This window comes from Hordeum vulgare, chromosome 3H (assembly GCF_904849725.1).
Source record: "Hordeum vulgare subsp. vulgare chromosome 3H, MorexV3_pseudomolecules_assembly, whole genome shotgun sequence".
NCBI classification, from domain to species: domain Eukaryota; kingdom Viridiplantae; phylum Streptophyta; class Magnoliopsida; order Poales; family Poaceae; genus Hordeum; species Hordeum vulgare.
In genome coordinates, this window is record NC_058520.1 from 354,213,040 (window position 1) to 354,229,313 (window position 16,274).

Genomic DNA, 16,274 nt, shown 5'->3' on the forward strand with positions numbered 1-16,274 from the left:
AATTAAGCTTGGTAATGCTTGATAGTCTCCAACGTATCTATAAATTCTAATTGTTCCATGCTAATATATTATCATTCTAGAATGCTTTTGGGGTATTTATTTACCAATTTATATTATTTTTTAGCACTATCTATTGACCCAGTGCCCAGTGCTAGTTGTTGTTTTTTGCGTGTTTTTTCACTTTTCAGGTTTTCCATACCAAACGAAGTCCAATTGCCCTAAAAAAATTTGGTGATATTTCTAGACCAAAAGAAGGCCAGCAAGCATTGAAAGAAGGCTGGAGGCCTCATGAGGGGCCCACAATCCAGCAAGGCGCGGCCTAGGGGGCGCACCGTGAAGGCTTGTGCCTCCCTTGTGGCCCTCCCGACTCCGTTCTTTGGCTTATAAATTCTCAACTACCCTAAAAACATCAGGGGGGATCCCTAAACTCTTTTTACGTTGTTGCAAGTATTTGTTCCAATGGGAGACCATGTGGAGCTCCGTTTTGGCACCCTGCTGGAGTGGGGATCGATCATGGAGGGCCTCTTCATCAACCTTGCTGCCCTCATGATGATGTGTGAGTAGTTCACCATAGACCTACGTGTCCATAGTCAGTACCTAGTTCGCAATCTCTCTCTCTCTTTGTTCTTCAATAGAATGATCATCACATCTTCGCTTTGATTCATATGATGTAATTCTTTGTGTGCAGTGCATTTGTTGGGATCCGATGAACTGTGGGTTTATGTTCAAATTATTCATGATAAACATTTGAGTCTCCTCCAAATACTTATATGATTCTTATGTGCATGATTATGATAGCTTCGTAATTCTCTCCGATCTATTGAAATAGTTTGGCCAACTAGATTGATATTTCTTCGGCGAGAGAGGTGCGTTGTGGTAGGTTCAACCTGGTGAATTTCTATATCCCAGTGACATAAGGGGACAAGATGTGTCTTTGTGTTGGTACTACTAAAGATAAAATGATGGGGTTTATTCATATTGATTGAGTTTACTTTGTCTACATCATGTCATTGTTCTCCATGCATTACTCTATTTTATTTAATACTCTTAGATGCATGTCAGATAGCGGTTGATGAGTGGAGTAATAGTAATAGGTGCACGTAGGACTCGACCTATTTGTTTATGGATGTGATGCCTATATACACATAATCATTGTAGTGAATATCGCATAACTATCTGCTTTTTTGTCAATTGCCAACAGTAATTTGTGTACCCACCATATGCAATTCTTCATGAGAGATGCCATTAGGGAAAACTATGCCCCCCGGGGATATTCACAATATATTGATAAAACATCCAATACTTTGCTGCCATTTACTTGTTTTTATTTTTGTCTTTCTATCTACAATTCTACACACCTCAATTGCTTGCAAATAACAACACAACGGGATTAACAACCCTCTTCCTCGCTTTGGGTGAAAGTTGTTTATTCTTTTGTGTGCACCTGCTGAAGATGGTTGTGGTTGATATTCCTATCGGTTCGATAAACGTTGGTTTCATACTCAGGGAAATACTTACCCATATTATGATGTGATAACTCGTTCCTCTTCACGGAAAATCCAACGCAGACCACAAGTATCAGTCTACCATTGAGTGAATTGTGGTTAATTCGTCTGCCGTGAGGGTTTCATATAGTGCCTCGAGGGTGAGTGAAGTTGTTTTGTTTTTGGCCCGAAGTGCTCTATCTGGGTCACTTATAATGGTGATAACACCATTGGGCGCTCGCATTTTGAGCTTCATATGCCCGTAATGTGGTATGGACTAAAATCTTGTGAAGGCGCCACGCCCGAGCAAGGCGTGATAACCGTTGCGAAAGGATAGAATATGAAAGATAAGTTCTTCGAACCTGTAGCTCTCAGGGGTGCCGAACACCACATTAAGAAAAACTCATCCTGTGCAATGTGCCTCTTTTCCGGGGATGATCCCTCGAAAGGTGGTGTGGCTTTGTTCGACGCGAGATTTGTTGAGTTGCATTTTTTCCATGGTATCCTCGTTAATGAGGTTTAAACTGTTGCCGTCATCCATTAGCACATTCTGGAGTCCGAAGCAATTTACTATGGGGTTAAGGACCAGGGCGACATGTGTTCCTCCGGAGAATATTCTCGGTTGTTCTGCTTAATCGAATGTGATGTGCATGTTTGTCCATGAATTCGTCATTGCCACGGGTCCATAGCTAGTAGCTAGATGGCTTCTTCTCTCTCTTAGATCTTCAATACAAAGTTCTCCATGATCTTCATGGAGATCTATCCGATGTAATCTTCTTTTGCGGTGTATTTGTCGAGATCCGATGAATTGTGGATTTATGATCAGATTATCTATGAATCTTATTTGAGTTTCTTCTGATCTCTCTTATGCATGATTTCATATCCTCGTAATTCTCTTCGAGTTGTGGGTTTTGTTTGGCCAGCTTGATCTATGATTCTTGCAATGGGAGAAGTGCTTGGTTTTGGGTTCATACTGTGCGGTGACCTCACCAAGTGACAGAAGGGGTAGCGAGGCACGCATCGTGTGGTTGCCATCAAGGGTAAAAAGATGGGGTCTTAATCATTGGTTTGAGTTTATCCCTCTACATCATGTCATCTTGCTTAAGGCGTTACTCTGTTCGTCATGAACTCAATAGACTAGATGCATGCTGGATAGCGGTCGGTGTGTGGAGTAATAGTAGTAGATGCAGAAAGTATCGGTCTACTTGTCTCGGACGTGATGCCTATATGTATGATCATTGCCTTAGATATCGTCATGACTTTGCACGGTTCAATCAATTGCTCGACAGTAATTTGTTCACCCACCGTAATATTTTCTATTTTGAGAAAAGCCTCTAGTGAACACTATGGCCCTCCGGTTTACTTCACACCATATTTTCAGCCTTACACTTTTCTTCGTTGCACTTTCCGCCTTCAGATCTCACTTTGCAATCAATCTTGAAGGGATTGACAACCCCTTTATAGCGTTGGGTGCAAGATCTTTTGTGTTTGTGCAGGTACTCTGGACTTGACGAGATTCTCCTACTAGATTGATACCTTGGTTCTCAAACTGAGGGAAATACTTACTTCTCATGTGCTGCATCGCCCTTTCCTCTTCAAGGGAAAAACCAACGCAAGCTCAAGAGACGACAGAAGATTTCTGTCGCCGTAGCAGAAGAATTTCTGGCACCGTTGCCGGGGAGGATCAAGTGAAGAACTCATCCAAGTAAGTGTCGCAAACTCATCTCTTGCATTTACCTTTTTTGCCTCTCGTTTTCCTCTCCCCCACTTCTAAAAAACAAAAAATTACAAAAAATATTTGCCTTTTTTGTTTGCCTTTCCTTTGCTTGTGGGCTTTGTGCCTTCAATATGCTTGCATCTTCGCTTGCTGAAAATCTATTGATATGGATCCTCATCCACTTGCAAATCTCTTTAAGAGATCCAATTATGTTGAACCATTTGCTAGTGAGTTGAGTGCACTTTACTTTCTCTATGGAGTTTTGCTTGAGATGCGTGAATCTGAAAATCTTGATGAAGAAATTTATGAAGTGATTCACGAGGGCTCCTTGAATGAAAAGCATGATTGCAATGGTTTCACTATAAATCCTATTAGTGTCAATCATGCTAAAAATATGAAAAACCCTAAGCTTGGGGATGCTAATTTTGCTACGTCCACTACTTGTTGGAATGATATTTTCAATAATATTGAAAGTGGGTTTGGAGAAGTCATGACTTTAGTTGATGATAATCCCACTATTTTTTAAGAGCGTCAACTTTGCATGCATGTGGATGATGAAAAGAATATCCTTTGTGATAGCTATTATGTTGAATTTGATTATGATCCCACAGGTAATTGCTATGAGAGAGGAAAATATTGTGGTAAAAACTTTCATGTTACCAAATTACCTCTCGTTATGTGGAGATTGCTATTGTCTCTTTCTTCTTCCTTGCATATGGCAAATATTGGTTGTCTTGACAATCTGTTGTCCTATAAAATGCCTATGCATAGGAAGTATGTTAGACTTAGATGTGATTTTCACATGCTTTATGATGCTCTCGTTGTGCTTCAATTCTTGTCTTTTGTGTGAGCATCATTGATTTATCAATGCCTAGCTAAGGGCGTTAAACAATAGCGCTTGTTGGGAGCCAACCCAATGAATTTATCTTTCCTTTTTTCTGTTTTGTTGCGTCCACACCATCATAATTCTGTTATGATAGTGTCTTTTGTGTTTATTTTTTTGTTTGAGCCAAGTAAAACCTTTATGACTAGTCTTGGTGATGGTTGTTCGATCCTGCTGGAAAAAGACAGAAACTTTTCACTCACGAGATTATTTTTCATTTTTATTCAGAAAGAGCTTTTAAGTTGATTCTTTTTGCTGTTGGTTGATATGACTTTTTCCCAGGCCTACGTAATTCTTCAGAATTTGTGAGCTACCAAAAGTATACGAAGTATACAGATTGCTACAGACTGGTCTGTTTTTGACAGATTCTATTTTTGTTGAGTTGGTTGCTTGTTTTGATGAAACTATGGATAGTATCGGGGGGCACTAGCCATGGAAAAGTGAGAATACAGTAATCTAACACCAATATAAATAGAAATCAAGATTGCTATAGTACCTAAAGAGGTAGTAGTTTGTTTTCTTGTGCTAATGTTATCACGAGTTTCTGTTTAAGTTTTGTGTTGTGAAGTTTTCAAGTTTTGGGTGATGTTTTCATGGACAAAGAGATAAGGAGTGGAAAGAGCTCAAGCTTGGGGATGCCCAAGACATCCCAAGCCAAATTCAAGGACACCAAAAATCCTAAGCTTGGGGATGCCCCGGGAAGGCATCCCCTCTTTCGTCTTCAATCCATCGGTAACATTACTTGGAGCGATATTTTTATTCACCATATGATATGTGTTTTGCTTGGAGCGTCTTGTATCGTAGGATTCTTTTATTTTTGTTGTGTCACAACCATCCTTGTTGCACACCCTTTGGGAGAGACATGCACTCATCGTGATTTTGCTAGAATGCTCATCGTGCTTCACTTATATCTTTTGAGCTAAATAATTTTGCTCTATGTGCTTCACTTAGATCTTTTAGAGCACGGCGGTGCGTGACTTGGTTTTTGGCTTGTGCTATGAAAGTATTCCCCAAAGGTGATAGCTACCCAAAGAGGATACAGAACCTCCATCTTCATGTGCATTGAGTACAAAGAGAAGTTTGATTCCTCTCAATTAGTTTTAAGACGTGGATTTGGTAATATTAAGAGTTATGTTAGTAGGGTGTTGTGAATCTAGAAATACTTGTGTTGAATTTAGTGGTTCCCGTAGCATGCACGTATGGTGAACCGCTATGTTAGGAAGTCGGAGCATAATTGATCTATTGATTGCCATCCTTTGTGTTGCGGTCGGGATCGCGAGATGGTTAACACCTACCAACCCTTCCCCTAGGAGTATGCGTTTAGCACTTTGTTTCGATTACTAATAAAAACTTTCGCAACAAGTATGTGAGTTCTTCATGACTAATTTGAGTCCATGGTGTAGATGCACTTTCACCTTCCACCATTGCTAGCCTCTCTAGTGCCACGCAATTCTCGCCGGTGCACAAACCCACCATATGTCTTCCTCAAAACAGCCACCATACCTACCTACTATGGCATTTTCATAGCCATTCCGAGATATATTGCCATGCAACTCCCACCGTTCCGTCTCATGACTTGTGCTGTCACTCTCATATTGCCAATGCATGATCGTAAGATAGCTAGCGAGATGTTTCAATGCCATACGCCAAGCTAGACCATTGCACATCCAGGTACACTGCCGGAGGCATTTCCTATAGAGTCATCATCGTTCTGAGCTTCGAGCTGTGAGTAAATAAAAGTGTGATGATCATCATTATTAGAGCATTGTCCCATGTGAGAAAAAAAAAGAGGCCAAAGAGCCCAAATAAAAAAAGATAAAAAAAGAGGCCCAAGAGCCCAAATAAAAAAAAGAGAAAAAGAGAGAAGGGACAACGCTACTATCTTTTTCCACACTTGTGCTTCATAATAGCACCATGTTCTTCATGATTGAGAGCCTCTCGTTTCGTCAGCACCATATGCTAGTGGGAATCTTTATTATATAACTTGGCTTGTATATTCCAATGATGGGCTTCCTCAAAATTGCCCTAGGTCTTCGTGAGCAAGTGTTGTTGGCTACGCCTATAGGGATTTCCTTGGAAAATATGCAAAGGATTCCCCCACGGCCTTGGAGCCTTGCGTTGGTGTTCCCTTGAAGAGGAAAGGGTGATGTAGCACAGCGGCGGTAAGTATTTCCCTCAGTTTGAGAACCAAGGTATCAATCCAGTAGGAGGATCGCGTCAACTCGCAAGTACCTACACAAACACAAAGAGCTTGCACCCAACGCTATGAAGGGGTTGTCAATCCCATATAGATTGTTTGCAAAGTGAGAACTGAAAGCAAAAAGTAACCAAGGCGAAGTAAAAGTAAAAGTTGAGATGATAGTTGTGAATAGACCCGGGGGCCACAGTGTTCACTAGTGGCTTCTCTCATGAAAGCAAGTAGACTGTGGGTGAACGAATTATTGTCGAGCAATTGATAGAACCGTGCAAAGTCATGACGTTATCTAAGGCAATGATCATATCTATAGGCATCACGTCCAAAACAAGTAGACTCATACTTTCTGCATCTACTACTATTACTCCACACGTCGACCGCTATCCAGCATGCATCTAGTGCATTGAGTTCATAAGAACAGAGTAACGCCTTAAGCAAGATGACATGATGTAGATGGACAATCTCAAATCTATGATGAAAGCCCATCTTGTTACCCTTGATGGCAACAACACGATGTGTGCCTTGCTGCCCCTTCTATCACTGGGAAAGGTCACCGCATGGTATGAACCCAAAACCAAGCACTTCTCCCATTGCAAGAATCATAGATCTAGTTGGCCAAACAAAACCCAAGACTCGGAAAGACTTACAAGGATATCAAATCATGCATATAAGAAATCAGCAAAGACTCAAATATAAATCATAGATAATCTGATCATAAATCCACAATTCATCGGATCTCGACAAACACACCGCCAAGAGGATTACATCGGATAGATCTCCTTGAAGATCATGGAGAACTTTGTATTGAAGATCCAAGAGAGAGAAGAAGCCATCTAGCTACTAACTACGGACCCGTAGGTCTGAAGTGGACTACTCACAAGTCATTGGAGAGGCAATGATGTTGATGTAGAAGCCCTCCAGCTCCAAAGTTCCCTCCGGCAGGGCACCGCGAAGGGTCTCCAAATAAGATCTTGCGGAAATGGAAGCTTGTGGTGGCGGAAAAGTGGTTTTGTGGATGCCCTGATTTTTTCTGGGATTTTAGGGAATATGTAGGCCAAAGAGCTAGGGCAGGGGAGCTCCAGGGAGGCCACAAGCCTGGTGGCCGCGGGCCCCCCCTGGCCGTGTCCACAGGGCTTGTGGGCTCCCTGTGGGCCTCCTGCCTTGGCCCTCAAGTCCCCCGATCTTCAGTTCTGGAAAAATTTATTTCAGAGATTTTATACCGTTTGGACTCCGTTCCAAAATCAGATCTGATAAGAGTCAAAAAACACAGAAAAAACAGGAACTAGCACTTGGCACTGAATTAATAAGTTAGTCCCAAAAAAGATACGAAAGGTAAATAAAGCATCCAAAGTTCACAAGATAACAGCATGAAACCATCAAAAATTATAGATACGTTTAAGACGTATTAAGCATCCCCAAGCTTAACTCCTGCTCGTCCTCGAGTAGGGAAGTGATAAAGAATGAATTTTTGATGCTTTCATGCTACCTCGCATAGATGTCCTTTGTAACTCCTATTATGTGACATGAATGTTCAGATCCGTTAGATTCAAAACAATAGTTTGCTATTGACGTGGAGACAATAATACTTCAAGCAAACTAGCAAGGTAATCATGAACTTTAAAAATAACAAGGCCAAAAGAAAGTTATCCCTACAAAATCATATAGTCTGGCTATGCTCTATCATCCTTGCAAAACGAATTTAAATCATGCACAACCTCGGTATTGGCCAAGTAATTGTTTTCACACCTTTACTTTCTCAAACTTTTTCAACTCCCACACAATACATGAGCGTGAGCCATGGTTTTAGCACTATAGGTGGAATGGAGTGTGGTGGAGGTTGCAAGGCAAACAAGGAGAAGATGGTCACATCGACTAGGCATATCAATGAGCTATGGAGATGCTCATCAATAGATATCAATGTGAATGAGTAGGGATTGCCATACAAATGATGCACTGGAGCTAAGAGTAAGTGAAAGCTCTTAAAGAAAACTAGTGGGTGTGCATCCAACTTGCTTGCTCACGAAGACCTAAGGCAATTTTGAGGAAGCCCATCATTGGAATATACAATCCAAGTTATATAATGAAAATTTCCCACTAGCTATATGGTGGTGACAAAACGAGAGACTCTCAATCATGAAGATCATGGTGCTTAATATGAAGTAGAAGTGTGGAAAGGAGATAGTAGCATTGTCCCTTCTCTCTTTTTCTCTCATTTTTTTGGTGGGCTCTTTGGCCTCTCTTTTTTTATTATATTATTTTTTTTGGTGGGCATCTTTGGCCTCTTTTTGTAAATGGGCTTCGCTGGCCTCTTTTATTTCCTCACATGGGACAATGCTCCATCAATGATGATCATCACACTTAAAACTCAAAACTTAGAGCAATGATGACTCTATATGGAATGCCTTCGGTAGTGTACCGTGACAATGATCTAGCATGGCATAGACATTAATGGAAACATCATGCTAGTTATCTTATGATCATGCAATGGCAATGTAGAAGTGGTGGCACATGTCATGGTGGTAGTTGCATGGCAATATATCTCGGAATGGCTTTGAAGAAGCCATAGTAGGTAGGTATGGTGGCTGTTTTGAGGGAGGCTAATGGTGGGTTTTATGCACCGGCGAAAGTTGCATGGCACTAAAGAATATAGTGATGGTGGAAGGTGAAAGTGCATCTAAACCATGGACTCAACATTAGTCATGAAGAACTCATATACTTGTTGCAAAAGTTTTAGTAGTAATCGAAACAAAGCATTCAACGCATACTCCTAGGGGAAGGGTTGGTAGGTATAAATCATCGCGCGATCCCGACCGCTACACAAAGGATGACAATCAATAAACTAATCATGCTCAGACTTCATCACATAGCGGTTCACCATACATGCATGCTACGGGAATCACTAACTTCGTCACAAGTATTTCTAGATCCATAACACCTTACTAATATAACTTCAATATTACCACAACCACAACTCAAAACTAATTGAGATGAATCAAACTTCTCTAACTACTCAATGCACATGAAGGTGGAAGTTTCCATATCCCTTTGGATAACTACCCCTTTTGAGACTACTTTCATAGCATAAGCCAACTACCAAGCCACGCACCGCTGTGCTCTAAAAGATATAAGTGAAGCACATAGAGCAAAATCAACTAGCTCTAAAGATATAAGTGAAACACGTGTGAGTTGAATTGCCTAACAAAAGGATATAAGTGAAGCTCGACAAAATCACGGTGAGTGCATGTCTATCTCTCTAGGTGTGCAGCAAGTAAGATTGTGACACAACAAAAATAAAAGACTCCTACGATACAATACGCTCCAAGCAAAACACATAACATGTGGTGAATAAAAATATAGCCCCAAGTAACGTTACCGATGGATTGAAGACGAAAGAGGGGATGCCTTCCCGGGGCATCCCCAAGCTTAGGCTTTTTCGGCATCCTTGAATCAACTTGGGGTGCCTTGGGCATCCCCAAGCTTGAGCTCTTGCCACTCTTTATCTCTTTGTCCATAAGAACTTCACCCAAAACATGAAAACTTCACAACACGAAACTTAAACAGAAACTCGTGATATCATTAGTATAAAAAAAGCAAATCACCACTTCCTTAGGTACTGTAGAAAACTTAAATTCTACTTATGTTGATGTTGGGTTACTGTATTTTCAATCTTCCATGGCTAATACCCCCCGATACTATCCATAGTTTCATAAAAATAAGCAACCAACTCAACAAAAACAGAATCTGTTAACAGCAGACAAATCTGTAGCAATATGTATACTTCGTATACTTCTGTTACTTCAACAATTCTGAACAATTACGACAGTCTGAAGAATTTGTGTAGCAATCAGCAGCAAAAAGAATCAACTCAAAATCTCTTACAGACAAAAAATTAAAATTCTTTTCGTGAGCAGAAAGTTTCTGTCTTTTCCAGCATGATCAAACGATCATCCCCAAGACTAATCATAAAGGTTTTGCTTGGCTCAAACACAAAAAGAAACACAAAAACACAATCATAACAGAATTATGATGGTGTGGACGCAACAAAACAGAAATAAAAAGATAAATTCATTGGGTTGCCTCCCAACAAGCACTATTGTTTAACGCCCTTTAGCTAGGCATAAGGCAAACATATCCAAGTCTAACATACTTCCTATGCATAGGCATTTTATAGGAAAACAAATTGGCAAGACAACCAATAGTTACCAAATGCAAGGAAGAATAAAGAGACAATAGCAATCTCAACATAACGAGAGGTAATTTGGTAACATGAAAGTTCCTACCACAATATTTTCCTCTCTCATAGCAATTACATGTGGGATCATATTCAAATTCAACAATATAGCTATCACAAAGGATTATTTTCATGATCCACATGCATGCAAAGTTGATGCTCTTCAAGAATAGTGGGATTATCATCAACGTAAGTCGTGAATTCTCCAAACCCACTTTCAATATTATTGCAACAAGTAGTGGACATAGCCAAACTAGCATCCCCAAGCTTAGGGTTTTGCATATTTTTAGCATGATTGTCACTATTAGAATTCATAGTGAAACCATTGCAATCATGCTTTTCATTCAAGGAGCCCTCGTGAATCACTTCATAAATTTCAGCATCACGATTTTCAGATTCACACATCTCAAACAAAACTCCATAGAGAAAGTCAAGTGCACTCAACTCACTAGCAATTGGTTCCACATAAGTGGATCTCTTAAAGAGATTAACAAGTGGGTGAGGATCCATATCAATAGATTTTCAGCAAGCGAAGATGCAAGCATATTGAAGGCACATAGCACTCAAGCAAAGGAAAGGCAAGCGAGAGAAAAAGGCAAACGAAAAAGCCAAACGAAAAAGGCAAATTGTGAAGTGGGGGAGAGGAAAATGAGAGGAAACTGGCAAACAAAGTAAAAGCAAGAGATGAGTTTGTGACACTTACTTGGATAGATCTTGACTTGATCTCTCCCCGGCAACGGCGCCAGAAATTGGCGTGTTGACGGGAGATTATTCCTGTCTTGATACTCCTCGGCAAGCGATCCTCCCCGGCAACGGCGCCAGAAATCCTTCTGCTGCTGCAACAAAATACCTTCCCCGGCAATGACGCCAGAAATCCTTCTGCTGCTGGCTATGCCTATAGGGATTTCCTTGGCAAATATGCAAAGGATTCCCCCACGGCCTTGGAGCCTTGCGTTGGTGTTCCCTTGAAGAGGAAAGGGTGATGTAGCACAGCGGCGGTAAGTATTTCCCTCAGTTTGAGAACCAAGGTATCAATCCAGTAGGAGGATCGCGTCAAGTCACAAGTACCTGCACAAACACAAAGAGCTTGCACCCAACGCTATGAAGGGGTTGTCAATCCCTTATAGATTGTTTGCAAAGTAAGAACTGAAAGCAAAAAGTAAACAAGGTGAAGTAAAAGTAAAAGCTGAGATGGTAGATGTGAATAGACCCGGGGGCCGTAGTGTTCACTAGTGGCTTCTCTCATGAAAGCAAGTAGACGGTGGGTGAACGAATTACTATCGAGCAATTGATAGAACCGCGCAAAGTCATGATGTTATCTAAGGCAATGATCATATCTATAGGCATCACGTCCAAAACAACTAGACCGATACTTTCTGCATCTACTACTATTACTCCATACGTCAACCGCTATCCAGCATGCATCTAGTGTATTGAGTTCATAAGAACAGAGTAACGCCTTACGCAAGATGACATGATGTACATGGACAATCTCAAATCTATGATGAAATCCCATCTTGTTACCCTTGATGGCAACAACATGATGTGTGCCTTGCTTCCCCTTCTGTCACTGGGATAGGTCACCGCACGGTATGAACCCAAAACCGAGCATTTCTCCCATTGCAAGAATCATAGATCTAGTTGGCCAAACAAAACCCAAGACCCGGAGAGACTTACAAGGATATCAAATCATGCATATAAGAAATCAGCAAAGACTCAAATATAAATCATAGATAATTTGATCATAAATCCACAATTCATCGGATCTCGACAAACACACCGCCAAGAGGATTACATCGGATAGATCTCCATGAAGATCATGGAGAACTTTGTATTGAAGATCCAAGAGAGAGAAGAAGCCATCTAGCTACTAACTACGGACCCGTAGGTCCGAAGTGGACTACTCACGAGTCATTGGAGAGGCAATGATGTTCATGTAGAAGCCCTCCAGCTCCAAAGTCCCCTCCGGCAGGGCACCGGGAAGGGTCTCCAGATGAGATCTTGCGGAAACGGAACCTTGCGGCGGCGAAAAAGTGGTTTCGTGGATGCCGTGATTTTTTTTTGGGATTTTAGGGAATATGTAGGCCAAAGAGCTAGGGCAGGGGAGCTCCAGGGAGGCCACAAGCCTGGTGGCCGCGGGCCCCCCCTGGCCGCGGCCACAGGGCTTGTGGGCTCCCTGTGGGCCTCCTGCCTTGGCCCTCAAGTCCCCCGATCTTCTTCTGTTCTGGAGAATTTTATTTTGGGGATTTTATTCCGTTTGGACTCCGTTCCAAAATCAGATCTGAAAAGAGTCAAAAACATAGAAAAAACAGGAACTGGCACTTGGCACTGAATTAATAAATTAGTCCCAAAAAGATATAAAAGGTAAATAAAACATCCAAAGTTGACAAGATAACAGCATGAAACCATCAAAAATTATAGATACGTTTGAGACATATCAGCAAGCAAGTTGGATGCACGCCCACTAGTTCTTCTTTTGAGCTTTCACATACTTATAGCTCTAGTGCATCCTTTGTATGGCAATACCTACTCATTCACATTGATAGCTATTAATGGGCATCTCCATAGCCCTTTGATACGCCGAGTCAATGTGACCATCTCCTCCCTTTTTGTCTCACAACCACCACCACACTCTATTCCACTTGTAGTGCTATATCCATGGCTCGCGCTTATGTATTGCGTGACAGTTATAAAAGGTTTGAGAAAGTAAGAGTGCGAAAACAATTACTTGGCCAATACCGGGGTTGTGCATGATTTAAATTAGTTGTGTGGGGATGATGGAGCATAGCCGGACTATATGATTCTGTAGGGATAACTTTCTTTGGCCTTGTTATTTCGAAAGTTCATGATTACCTTGCTAGTTTGCTTGAAGTATTACTGTTTTCATGTCAATAGCAAACTATTGTTTTGAATCTTACGGACCTGAACATTCATGTCACATGAAAGAAGTTGCAAAGGAAAACTATGCTAGGTAGCATTCCACGTCGAAAATTCAGTCTTCATCACTTCCCTACTCGAGGAAGAGCAGGAGTTAAGCTTGGGGATGCTTGATACGTCTCCAACGTATCTATAATTTTTGATGGTTTCATGCTATTATCCTGTCAAACTTTGGATGTTTTGTATCCCTTTTATATCTTTTTGGGACTAACTTATTAACTAAGTGCCAGGTGTCAGTTCCTGTTTTTTCCGTTGTTTTGACCCCTTTCAGAGGAGGATTTTAAACGGAGTCCAAACGGAACGAAACTTCCAAAAGGATTTTTTTCCGAAACAGAAGAAGATCGGGAAGCTTGAGAACCAAGCCAGGGGGGCACCAGGGACCCCACAAGCCCCCTAGCCGCGGCCAGGGTGCCCGCGCCTCCCGGGCTTGTGGGCTCCCTGGGCCACCTCTGCCCTAGGTCTTTCGCCTATATATTCCCATAAATTCCAGAAAAAATGAGGAGATCATAGAAAGTACTTTTCCGCCACTGCAAGCTTCTGTCTCCGCAAGATCCCATCTTGGGCACGTTCTCGTGCCCTGGCGGAGGGGGGATTCGGATACGGAGGGCTTCTTCATCAACACCATGACCTCTCCGATGATGCGTGAGTAGTTCACCATAGACCTACGGGTCCATACCTAGTAGCTAGATGGCTTCTTCTCTCTCTTGGATCTTCGATACAAAGTTCTCCATGATCTTCATGGAGATCTATCTGATGTAATGTTCTTTTGCGGTGTGTTTGTCGAGATCCGATGAATTGTGGATTTATGATCAGATTATCTATGAATCTTATTTGAGTTTCTTCTGATCTCTCTTCTACATGATTTCATATCCATGTAATTCTCTTCGAGTTGTGGGTTTTGTTTGGTCAGTTTGATCTATGATTCTTGCAATGGGAGAAGTGCTTGATTTTGGGTTCATACCGTGCGGTGATCTCACCCAGTGACAGAAGGGGTAGCGAGGCACGCATCATGTTGTTGCCATCAAGAGTAAAAAAATATGGGGTTTTCATCATTGGTTTGAGTTTATCCCTCTACATCATGTCATCTTGCTTAAGGCGTTACTATGTTCATCATGAACTCAATACACTAGATGCATGCTCGATAGAGGTCAATGTGTAGAGTAATAGTAGTAGATGCGGAAAGTATCGGTCTACTTGTCTCAGACGTGATGCCTATATGTATGATCATTGCCTTAGATATCGTCATGACTTTGCGTGGTTCTACCAATTGCTCGACAGTAATTTGTTCACCCACTGTAATTTTGCTATTTTGAGAGATGCCTCTAGTGAACACTATGGCCCCGGGTCTACTTCACACCATATTTTCAGCCTTACACTTTTTCTTCGTTGCACTTTCTGCCTTCAGATCTCACTTTGCAATCAATCTTGAAGGGATTGACAACCCCTTTATAGCGTTGGGCGCAAGCTCTTTTGTGTTTGTGCAGGTACTCTGGACTTGACGAGATTCTCCTACTGGATTGATACCTTGGTTCTCAAACTGAGGGAAATACTTACTGGTCCTGTGCTGCATCGCCCTTTCCTCTTCAAGGGAAAAACCAACGCAAGCTCAAGAGACGATAGAAGATTTCTGTCGTCGTAGCAATCTACCACGAGATCCGTTGAACTAACCCCTAGATGATGGTTCTGCCGATATTCTCTACGAACTAAAACCCTCTAGTTTATATAGACACCGGGGGTACCTAAGGATACATATGGTCGGTTACATTAGGGAATAAACATGTCGATATTATCATCTTGACTTGGAGCACACACCAAGCCTTCAGAAGCTTCCATCCCGAATACGACGTCGTCTTGTAGTCCAACCCTTCAATGATAGTCATAAAGCGGCACGTGAGTCCGACCCATAGAGATAGGTCGGCGACCCGAGGACCCCTTAGTCCCGGACTCCCTCACATGGACGTAGCGTCGTGCGTGCTCGCTTGGGCCAAGGACATATGGCTAGGGTCAAGGCTTTCTCGACAACGGTCGTCGACCGTCCTAGGTTCATGTCCCCCATTCCACAAAGGCTAATTGGGGATGCAAGTGTGGACGCTTCCTATAGTGGAGGCGCTAACACAAAATTGATGGTTGATCCTGGGCTATGACTTAACGGATGCGTCTGCTCTTCCCATAGTGCTGAGTGTGATGTGAAGTGGTCGGATGGCAGTCTTTCAGACCTGGTATGCCGAGGGAACGACCTCGGATGGTAGGCTACTTGGTGGGTCTCTGATGGGCACTATGGTGGCATTGCGGCTTTCCTCTTAATTGTGTGGGTGGTGAGGGAGTAGCATCGGTTGGCTCGTGCTCTCCCTCTGTCGTTAACAGAAGTGACGCCCAGAAATGGATTTGGGAGTCTAGGATCGTCGCGATTGTCCTGGTGATCTCATGTGACATAGCTGAGCTGCTGAGCGAAATCTCCGCGCTTTGGTGCCGCCGCCGACAATGCTTGCGGGCGCCACTCTCTTCTGGAAGACGTCATCGTGATTCTCCTCTTTTTGCCATGGTTGGTTCCGAGTGAAAGCTCATGTCCATTTTGCACTCACGAGCAAGGACACTTCGCGTTGTGTGCCCTCTTGAGGGTGTTGTCGTGGAGCTTAATTGTGCTAGGGCGGTAGTGTGGCACTGTACTTAGTCTTCCTTGTGTATTTCGATTATCTTGGGATATGCTTTTTAAGAGGGTCACCTCTTCACCTTCTATCATTTAGCCTTGTGCTTTGTACGGTTATTTCTTTATATATATAGGGGGCCAGAACTTGTTTCGAGAGAAGGACACGGGGCTGGGTGAGGAG